General features: G+C 39.9%; 1 protein-coding gene and 1 long non-coding RNA gene across 3 annotated transcripts in view; both read left to right on the top strand.

Annotated features, from left to right (window-relative positions):
• Positions 1-11,485, top strand: part of LOC119893815 (NACHT, LRR and PYD domains-containing protein 12-like) — a 636,326-nt gene that overhangs the window by 58,319 nt on the left and 566,522 nt on the right. The window lies entirely within an intron of this gene.
• Positions 5,399-10,794, top strand: LOC119896492. The gene is made up of 2 exons (XR_005443234.1): positions 5,399-5,527; positions 8,837-10,794. It is a non-coding gene; the product is annotated as an uncharacterized LOC119896492 (long non-coding RNA).

Here is an 11,485-nt window from a genome sequence, read left to right on the forward strand (position 1 = left end):
TGCAAGTTACTAGTTACTTATTAGTGCTTAAAAAAGTAATAATATTACTTTACTTTTGCTGGTCGCAGTTTACAAGTGTGGTGTCTGAACCATAATGCTGCGATGATGTGTTGAGAAGAAACCCGCTTGAAACTGTTCTTGATCATAGGACATGTTTAGGTATCTGTTAGGTACCATAGAAGGGTTTAAGTCTGCAAAGTAAAAGGTCAAACTCATCGAAGGGTACAGTACTATTTTGAGGTAACCAAACAAGGGGTTAGAGGTCAAATTCTATAGAAGGGTTCAGTCCCTTCAACCTACATAACCACCAATCACTTCTCTCCCCGTAGAACACCTTCCCAAAGGTCACTGACCCTCTGTCTTGCTGCTACAGTGCTATTTTGAACTATTTTGAGTCAAATGCATAAGTATTGGATACTACATATTTCCTCCTGCGAGACTAATGGACTCTGGAAGATTCAACTGTTGCTAATTTCCAGCAGCTGTTAAACTCACCTGAGGCTTTATAATTCCCCTGTGCAGCCTTAGGAGGCAGCCATGAGTCCATGAATAAATCATTGTGGGATCTCAGCGACTTTGAGCGTGAAATGATTGTTGGTGGTTTTGAGGAGCTCAGAGCTGCTGATCTCCTGATTTTCAAATCAATCAACCAAGAACAGTGGAAGTTGAAGTTCTCCCTATGAGTTCTCCTACTTACCACCAATATCATCACTTCATATTAAAACAGATCAATATTTGCTTGTGAGGAACACAAAGAAGGAGATAAAAACTGAACAGTCTTTGTCAAGCACATTCTACTTTTTTGTTTTTCCTTTATTTTATGTAATTTCTTCCACAAAGGTAAAATACACTTATGTGGGACAAACACAGAATAAAGTTTAAATACTTTGAGAATAAAGTCGTAATATTTCATGAAGAATATAATAAACCTCAAAGTAAATTAAATAATATTTAATTCTCCATTGAAATTAACACGTGAGAGCTGCTGGACAGCCTTTAAGCATCACATGAGACATAATAATGAGCAAAAGTTTCACCAGAAAACATCTTATTATTAGAGCTGAAGAACTTTGATTTGATTTTAAAATGATTTGTACTTTGCAAGAATATGTCACTAATTTCCCAGGTTTTCTCATAAGACATTAATTGATATTAACCACAAAACTACAGATAATTCATTGTTAACACGATCGTAATATTCTGAAGTTTTCTTCCATATTCATCCCTGTTGTTTTTTTTCATGCTCTATATGTTTTATGGTTTTATTTTTAGCACATTACTGTTGTTATCTGTAGCATTTGGGATTTGTTTAACCCTCATGTATCCCTTTAATAGCTGTTACAAAGCCGCTCCCCAAGACAAATTTGTCCTCGTTTAAATCCATTATAAAATATTTCAAATATTTAGCTTAAATTACCACATAAAAACATTTTTTAACGTGTTTCACCCCTTCTGTCTGTTAAATAAAGATGTAAGTTTCGATTATCAGTTTCACCCAGCAGATGGCACTGCTTACCTTTGTGTGGCATGTGGTTGGATCAGAGTGATGGGAGAACCAGAGAACGGCTGTTCACGGAAATGCTGGCCGCCTACAAGAGCTCCTCGTCCTCATGGACCGTAGTGTCACAGCGGAGCTCCGACAAAAATTATTTCTGGCTTCTTCCATGAGATCGATCAATTTACACTAGTTATGATAAAAAAGATCGCTCCGAAGACACTGTGTTCACTTCAATACGCCTTGAAACGGTGGACTTTGGGTAATGTAGGCCTCAGTCCTATATCACCCATGTTATTTCCAAAGAAGGGCACCACATTACCCACAAGCCCCATGGATGTTTAACTGGTGTAGTCCTCTGTCCTATATCACCCAGGTTATTTCAATCGAAGGGCACTACATTACCCAGAGACCCCTGCTCCACCGTTTCAAGGCGTATGGAAGTAAACACAGCGTCTTCGGAGTGATCTTTTTTTATCATAACTAGTGTAAATTGATCGATCTCGTAGCTCCTTCGTCAGCGTGGATCGTACTGCAGAATCACAGTGGATCATCCAGCCGAACGCTGGGCCGAACAGATGCTCGCAACCCGCCGTGAGTGAACCGTAACGTTAATGGCGAGAGAGGTTGCCTTCAGCCTCACGTTAGCTGTCCGCGGTTGCTACCGCTAAAGAGCAGGGTTAACGTTACCCTTCCCTCCAGGCAGGTAATATTGTATGAAGAATATGCGAGGGAGAGATAGACTGCAGGAGAAATATGCCAGAAGCAAGATATTATTTCAGCCGGAGCTCCGCCGTGCACCCGGGGCTACAGCCCATTAGAACGCCGCGCACGCGTTCGTCTAGGCGGGCAGCTCTGCAGACGTTACTGGCCGGTACGTCCACGTTCCACACGGAGCCACAGAGAACCGCCTAAGCATAGCAGTGGACGCCACAAACCGGCCGCCATGACCTCTGTAAGGGGTAGAACCACACCCAAAACCGCACCATTTCCCTAACGCCAGACATCTTTTTTTTATTGATAAATGTGTGCACATCCCCGTTCATGTATAAGGGAGTCGGTGAGGAACAGAGGGACTGCAGGAGGCAGGAGGAAGAAGCGAGAAATAATTTTTGTCGGAGCTCCGCTGTGACACCGACACTACGGTCCATGTCGACCCGGCGGAGGAGCGCTTGTAGGCGGCCAGCATTTCCGGGAACAGCCGGTCTCTGGTTCTCCCATCACTCTGATTCAACCACATGCCACAAAAAGGTAAGCAGTGCCATCTGCTGGGAAGGAGTGAAATCCCCATATTCCATCCTTTTTTTTAACAGACAGAAGGGGTGATACACTGTAAAAAAATATTTTTATGTGGTAACTTAAGCTAAATATTTTTTTTGTTATGAGTTTCAATGAGGACATTTTTGTCCTCAGGAGCGGATTTGTAACAATAGCGTTTAAAGCGTGTATTTTCCACACTATAAAAAATTTTTCCAAAAATTTTAAAAAATTTAGAAAAAAAAACTTAGATTCACCAAAAATCATGCCCATTGCATAAACACACTCAAAATGGCAATAAAATCAAAATTGCAAAAGCCAAATGTCCTTAGGTATAAATGAGGGTTAAATAAAATGCGCATAAAATGCGTTACAAATAAAATATATATTATTATTATGAATATTATGTGGCTATTCTGTTGAACATTTAAAAAGATGTTAGCTTATGTGCAGTTATAAACGCTATGGACCAGGTAACAGCTGATTACAGATGTCAGTATCATCATATATGTTGGATTAAGGGATTTTTATCAGAATGTTAATTTATGTTATTATGAATGGTTATTTCATAATCTGATTTTCTTAACTCAAATAATAATAATAATAATAATAATCTTTATTTGTAGAGCACTTTTCAAAAACAAGTTACAAAGTGCTTTAACAAGTGTAAAGACAATAATACCCAAGAGACAATAATACAAAAACAATACAAGATAAAAGCATGAAAACACTGAAAAGACTAAAATACATGTTTAAGATAAATATAAAATTAGTAAAATAGAATAAAATAAAAGGGATAAAATAGTCAAAAAAAAACATACTGGGAGCCAGTGTTATGAAGCTAAAATAGGAGTAATGTGGTCATATTTCTTTGTTCTGGTTAAAAGCCTGGCAGCTGAGTTCTGGACAGTCTGGAATCGATCAATAGATTTTTGGGTTAAACAGGTGAAAAGGCTGTTGCAATAATTCAGACGTGATGAGATGAAGGCGTGTAAAATGGTCTCTGAGTCGTTAAAAGTTAACATAGATCGAATTTTTGCTATATTTCTAAGTTGATAAAAACATGATTGAACAAGTTTTGTGGTGTGCTGCTCGAAATTTAAATTACTATCAAACCAAACACCAAGGTTCTTTGCCACAGGCTTAATGTGATTTACTAGGGAACCAGCAGATGACAGTATTTGTTTTGCCATCTGCTGGAACCCGATGACCAGGATTTCTGTTTTGTCTGAGTTCAGTTGGAGGGTCCATTTTTTAACTTCACATTTTTTAACTTCCATTTTTTAACTTCACAAATATCATTCAATTGGATGAAGACGAGTTTTTAAGTCCTGCTGTTGTTCTTTATAAAGTTTGAATCAATGTGTGAGAGGAGACAAGTGATACAGTAATACATGACCAGCTAACAAATTCATTTTACAGTTCTGAAAGAAGTTAAACTGCTATATAGATAACTAGAATTTTAAACAGGTAGTGCAAGTCCATCATAAACTTTATACTGGTGTTCTGTATTTGTACAACAAGGTGAATTACATGGATGGGGATTTAGAATAATGACACACTCTATAGTTACTCAGGTATGTATGTAAAGGTGTGTACTATCTCTGTATTGTAGTAACACTTGAAATATTGCCAAACATCAAAATGTTAAAATAAGATAAATCTTTTTAAAGAAACTTTTGTTCACTTGAGTCTCAGAGTTTTACCTCAGCTGGTACCTGCTGTCCAGTGTACAGCTGAGCCACTATGACCTCACTATGAGACAGCTTACATGGATGCAGGGTCATCCACATCATTCCACATCATGTGTCGAATCCCAGTCTTCTGCTGGATCACTGCTACAGTTCTGGAGCACATGTTGACTACAGACCAGAGAGGAGAGCTGCCCAAGACCCTGACTGACCTGTACTCACACTTCCTGCTGGTTCAGACAAAGAGGAAGAAGCAGAAGTATGATGAAGGACATGAGACGAGTCCACTGGAGCTGACGGAGGCTGACAGGAAGGTTCTTCTGAAGCTGGGGAGGCTGGCGTTTGAACATCTGGAGAAAGGAAACATCATGTTCTACCAAGAAGACCTGGAGCAGTGTGGTCTGGATGTCACAGAGGTCTCAGTGTACTCAGGAGTTTGTACAGAGATCTTCAAAAGAGAGAGTGTGATCTTCCAGAAAACAGTCTACTGCTTTGTTCATCTGAGCGTTCAGGAGTTTCTGGCTGCAGTCTACATGTTCTACTGTTACACCAACAGGAACAAAGAGGTACTAAGAGCTTTCGTGGGGGGGGGGGATATGTTGACTCAACACTGGATGTCTTCTTGAGGGAAACAATGATGAAATCCCTTGAAAGTTAAAACGGCCATCTGGACCTGTTTGTTTGCTTCCTTCATGGCCTCTCTCTGGAGTCAAACCAGAGACTCTTAGGAGGCCTGTTGGATCGGACAGACAACAGTCCAGAAATCATCTCGAGAGCCATCAACAACCTGAAGGAGATGGTACAGAACGACAGTCTGTACCAGGACCACTACTGACAGATGCATGAACATCTTCCACTGTCTGATGGAGATGAACTACCACTCAGTACATCAGGAGATCCAAGAGTTCCTGAAGTCAGAGAACAGATCAGAGAAGAAACTCTCTGTGATCCACTGCTCAGCTCTGGCCTGCATGCTGCAGATGTCAGAGGAGGTTCTGGATGAGTTGGACCTGCTGAAGTACAACACATCAGTGCAGGGACGACAGAGATTGATTCCATCTGTGAGGAACTGCAGAAAGGCTCGGTAAGTCCAGATGTGACAATCAGCACTTTACAGACAGACGCAATACAAAAGTTTTCTAAAGTATTAAACATGCTGATTGAAATAATTATACATTTTATACTACAAATCTCTACAAACATAATTGTTTGTGTTTATATCAAGTTAGTGACACAAGTATCTTTTATCATTTCTTTGGGTGATGGAGACTTACAAATACAAATACAGCAGGAAAAATTAAGGAACTAAGAGTTTGTGCTGAAAATGTTTTGATAGTCATCTTTCCATTACAACATTCTTTTTATTTTTACAGTGGATACAGTGTCTTAACTGTTTCTATAATGTGTCTGTTTATTGTTCTTTCTTTTTTCAACTTTGTTTATTGAATTGTTAAACACATAAACGACAGTTATAAGAAAGCAAGTATCAAGTTTCTCATTATTAGTAGTTAGTAGTTAATTAGTTCAAATGAACATACAAGACACTTGTGTATGTATATATATATATATAAACAAACAGACAATAATAAAAACAAACAAACAAACAAAAAAGGTAGGCCACCTATACAAAATAAAGATTTACACTATCACTACACTGATTGCAGTTATCAAAGACACATTAAAGTATACGATCACACACATCTGTACAAAGCATTAAAACAGATCAGACAGTGTACAAAGTGTTGTTTGTCAGTTCGGAATGTTAGGAAAAGTCAACATATTTGCATATTCAAAAAATGGCTCCATGTTTTCCTGAAAGAAGCTGACGATCCCCTCAGTGTGCAACGGATTTTCTCCATGTTGATAAAGTAAAAAATGTCCTTTATCCACATATGACAAGTTGGTGGGGTCTGGGATTTCCACTTCATAAGAATGAGACGTCTAGCTAAGAGGGTTACAAAAGCTACTATGTTCTTCTTTTGTCTTTGGTATAGCACGTATGAGGGTGACTCCATATAGGGCAGTAATCGCCGAAAGGTGTGAAAGAGACAGACGTGATTTGTGAAATAGTATAAAAAATCTCCAACCTAAAGGTTTTCAGGGAAGGCCCAAAGCATATGAAAATAGGTTGCCGGGTACTGGCATTTGCTCGAGCCGGTCCCAATAAGAAAAGCATCTAGCTTTGGTGGGGAGTCCGGGTCAGTCAAGGGCGAGGCATTAGCGTGGCCTCCACAGGATAACTCCGTTATCGGGCGCGTAGAGGTCATAGGCAACTCAGGAGTGCAAAAGGTGTTACCTCCTGACTTGATTTTGTATCAACATCTATTAATGAAAGATAGTCACAAACTCCAGGAGCAACCAAGGAGAGTACGTCTCACATGGCGACGGTCGGACACGCCCCCCTATTGTTCTTTTAATATATAGACTATCTGTGATCTGCTGGAACTAACATCACTTGAAGTTTATTTTTTCATTATAGCTGTCATGCAGTTATTGATATTCTTTATTTCTTTGCAGTTTCTGAGGAATTTCATATGAAGGGCTGTTCTGTCCATTTTCACAATTTATAAAATAGGCCTATCTATAATTATTGTTAGATTTGAGAGTATGTGAAGGGGAGGCCACACTTTCTCTTTAAGGCTTAACAGAATATTCCCCTCTCCACCCCCATTAAATAAAAAGGCATGACTTTACATTAATTTGTTCTAACAATGAATGTCTTTTCATATGTTTTGCTACATTAGAAATGAGTTTGATTTAACTCTCTGTCCCTCTCGCTGGTAGAATTTGAATGGACTAGCTACTTTAGTAATGTTCACTGATAGACAGCATTTTTAAGCTTAATGTGAGAAATTTGCAAATATAAATTGTCAGACCAACATGTCCTCCACAACCGGCAGCTGTTAACCTGTCTGTGTCCAGGATATTAACAGCTGCCAGTCTCATGTCTGTTCAGCCTCAAGGCTGATGCATACAGCAGTAGGATTAACCAGCATGCATACAATTAGGCACACACCCCTGTAATGGTTAGGGTAAGGAGCTTCGTGGGGCTGTCAATTAGGGTGCATATACATCCTCCTTTCCCCGGACATGTCATCTTTTTGGGAGCTGAAAAAATGTCCCAAAATATCCGGTGGGACACCTTATGCATGAATGGTTATTCTTATTAACAAGTTAGCACTTTGGTCTCTAATTTGTTAATGCAACCACCATGTAGAGCTTTCGTGCACAAAAAGTTGAAGAATGAAAACAATGTGCCGAAACATAAAAATATTACATTTATCTGACGCTTTTATCCAAAGTGACTTACAATTGCTATACTAGGGATTAAGTGTCTTGCTCAGAGACACAATGGTGGATGTCTCACAGTGGGAATTGAACCCAGATCTCTCACACCAAAGGATCTTATGTATGCGCCATCACCACCCTAAACAACCTTTTTATTTGTGAATCAGTTGGATGGTTGTACATCAATAAGCTGTTGAAATGTTACAAATAGGCCTACTATAAACAGTCTGTATGCAGACATAAACCGGAGCTCAAGTTTCAAACCAAAAACCTTTTGATCAATGGCTGACCATTATTCAGATAGAGGGGCTGCAATTTGTCAGAGATCAGCTGTGCTTCTCTGGCCTCAGCTCTGAAGTCGAACCCCTCCCATTTTAGAGAGCTGGAGCTGAGTGACATCAATCTGTAGGAATCAGGAGTGAAGTTGCTGTGTGATCTTGTGGAGAGTCCAAACTGGAGTCTCTGAGGTCAGTAGAGGGTTGGAGTCAGTCCATGCTGGTTTCAGCAGTATTGTACTAAACACAGTTGGTAAAAGCAAAGATCCAGTATTTCCTGTAAAGCTCCGACCTTCTCTGTGGCTGCTTTCCTCGGTGAAGCTGTGAGAGGAGAATGGTGACCGGCTTTAGGATTGGACAGAAAGTTGTTGTGTTCATGTCTACAGAAAATAAAGCTGGATTACGGCTGACAGCATTACAACATGTATAGAGACAGTGGTCCTCATTCATCAAACTGTTGTTCTCACATTTCAATACTAAGCTATTGATTAGTTCATCTCATATATATATATATATATATATATATATATATATATGATCTCAGCTGATAGATAGATAGATAGATCAAATATTCAAATGTAACTGAGATACTGGGTTTTAACAGCTTTGAGCTCTAACAGCAGTAAATCCGTCATTAAAGTGAGCAGTGAATATCTCTCTATCTCTGCAGACATGATGCATTCAGGGACTCTCAGCACTTTATTTCCACTGTGTAAAGTCCCTGCTGGTCTTTATACTGGATGTGCTGCATCACTAACTGACAGCTGATGAAGGGAGTCTCTGTAAACTCTGATTTATGACTTCTGCTGTCTGTCTTCTTCCCTCATCAGATGGAAGTGATCTCTGTCAGAGATAGGTGGTGGTGTTGAGAGAGGGTCAGCTCTGTCCACACAGTCTCTGCAGACACACTGAAACTCCACCACTCCTTCTCCTCCACACTCAGCCACGTCCTCCACCTGGACCTGGACTCTAGCACTGTCGCCACACAGCAAGAAGGTCATGGGTTCAAACCCCGGTTGCCCCAGACTTTCTGTGTGGAGTTCGCATGTTCTCCCTGCCCACGTGGGTTCTCTCAAGGTGCTCCGGCTTCCTCCCACCAACCAAAGACATGAAGTCTAGGTTAATTGGTGTCTCTAAAATTGTCCTTAGGTGTGAGTGGTTGTTTGTCTATGTGTGGCCCTGTGATGTGTGTGCCCCGTCTTTCGCCCAATGTCAGCTGTCCAGCCCCCTGCGACCCAGTACGCAGGGTAAGCAGTTGACAATGGATGGATGCATAACTTGTTTAAATGTTTTCTGTTGCAGCTCTGCCTTGTGGATTAATGAAGAATTGCAATTAATTTCGACATTATAGTTCTAACAAACGTGAAAACAAATATTATAACTCACAGACACATGAAGATAGTATCATAGTATCATTGTTATTAATGCAAGATTATATCTATTAACTTTTTTAAATAGTGTATTTTACTAGTAAATCCAAAGATTGTTAATGCAGAAAACTGAACTAAAGAACTGCAAAGTCTGGAGATAATTATCTGTGGGTTTGACACTATCATTGTTGGGCAAGTTACTTATTACGCCTTAAAAAATTGTAAGTAATATTACTTTACTGGGTGATAAAAATAACTATTTACGTTACTATATTACTTTCACTAACACCTCCTCCCTTCCCCCCAAAACAAAGCAGACTCTTCCGACTCACGACTTTTTAACTAATATTATAATCACAACAGCAGTGTGGAGTATTTTTTTACAAAACACATAACGTTTCTTAATGCAACCGGCTGAAATAAAAAAAATAAAGTAAGTAAATCCCAACTTTTGATCTTTTTCTGCACATGCATTTATAAAAGGAGTATTCAGTACTTTTAAAGAACATAAAACATTGCTTAACGCCATGCTTTCTCTCGTTGAGTGCATGCATCACTAGCAGCAGCGACCAGAATTTGTTTCTATAAGTTTCACATTGCTGTGCTGCTTTAACAGATGCTTCAATCCATATCAACTGATCACAGATATCATTGTATATGTTGGATTAAGTGATCCTTATCAAAATGTTAATTTATGTTATTATGAACTGATATTTCATAATCAGATTTTCTGAGAGTTTAAAGTCCTGCTATTGTTCTTTATAAAGTTTGACTCGATGTGGGAGAGGAGACAAGTGAAACAGTAATACATGACCAGCAACTAAATTCATTTTACAGTTCTGAAAGAAGTCAGACAGACAGATAGCCAGAGTTTTTAACTGGTAGTGCAAGTATAACATAAACTGTAGAGTGGTGTTTGTATTTGTACAACAAGGTAAATTACATGGCTGAAGATTTAGAATAACCACAGTCTATACATACACAGGTATGTATATCCAAGTGTGTACTATATCTGTATTGTAGTCACACTTGAAATGTTGTTGAATATCAAAATGTTAAAATAAGATCTATCTTACTTGAGTCTCATCAGTGTCCTGGTACCTGTGTTACCTGAGCCAGACCTAGGGGTAATCTGGACCGGCAGCAAAGGTTACACAGCCACTGTGGATTAATAAAGAGATGAGTTAGCGTCTTGCTCAAGCCAGAGCTTGTTTATTTCTGACTACTAGTACTAAACATTCCACAAATAAACAACAAATGATGTAAGCAACTGACAATATACTATATAAAGCATTCTGCCTTATGGAAAATATGTACACAAGGCATTGCTCTGGTTTGTGTTGTGCAGTCGTGTTACAATGGAAGAGGATGTTGTGTGCATAAATGTATAAATTGACAATATATAAAAATAAAAACAATAAAACAACAACGATTAACAGTTAACAACAAATATGTGCAATGTGCCAGGTTTGTGCATGATGTGAAATGAAGTGATATTTACATGTGCAGAGACATTTGTTTTATTTGAAAGGGGGGAGTGTCAGTGAGGGACCCGGACCCCACTGACTGAGGCTAGCTTCCACTTGAGGTCCTGGGAGATGGTGGTGCCCAGGAAGTGGAAGGAGTCCACAGTGGCGATGGGGGAGTCACTGATGATGGGGGAGGGTGGGGCTGTGCTCTTCCTGAAGTCCATGACCATCTCCACTGTTTTCAGAGCGTTGAGCTCCAGACTGTTCTGGCTGCACCAGGTCACCAGATGGTTAATCTCCCACCTGTAGGCGGACTCATCCCCACCAGAGATGAGCCCAATGAGGGTGGTGTCTTCCACAAACTTCAGGAGCTTGATGGACTGGGGACTGGAAGTGCAGCTGTTGGTATAAAGGGAGACGAGAAGGGGGGAAAGAATGAAGCCCTGAGGGGAACCGGTGCTGATGGTCCTGGAGTCAGAGACATGTTTTCCCATCTTCATGTGCTGCTTCCTGTCTGTCAGGAAGTCTGTGATCCACCTGCAGGTGGAGTCAGGCACGTTCAGCTGAGAGAGCGACGGATCTCATTTAGTCCTGTGGTCCTTGGTTTTTTGGGGACAGGGAGGATGATGGAGGCTTTGAA

This window comes from Micropterus salmoides, unplaced genomic scaffold (genome assembly GCF_014851395.1).
Source record: "Micropterus salmoides isolate LMB-PRFRI ecotype aquatic unplaced genomic scaffold, ASM1485139v1 Ms_hic_scaffold_1, whole genome shotgun sequence".
Lineage (NCBI taxonomy): Eukaryota > Metazoa > Chordata > Actinopteri > Centrarchiformes > Centrarchidae > Micropterus > Micropterus salmoides.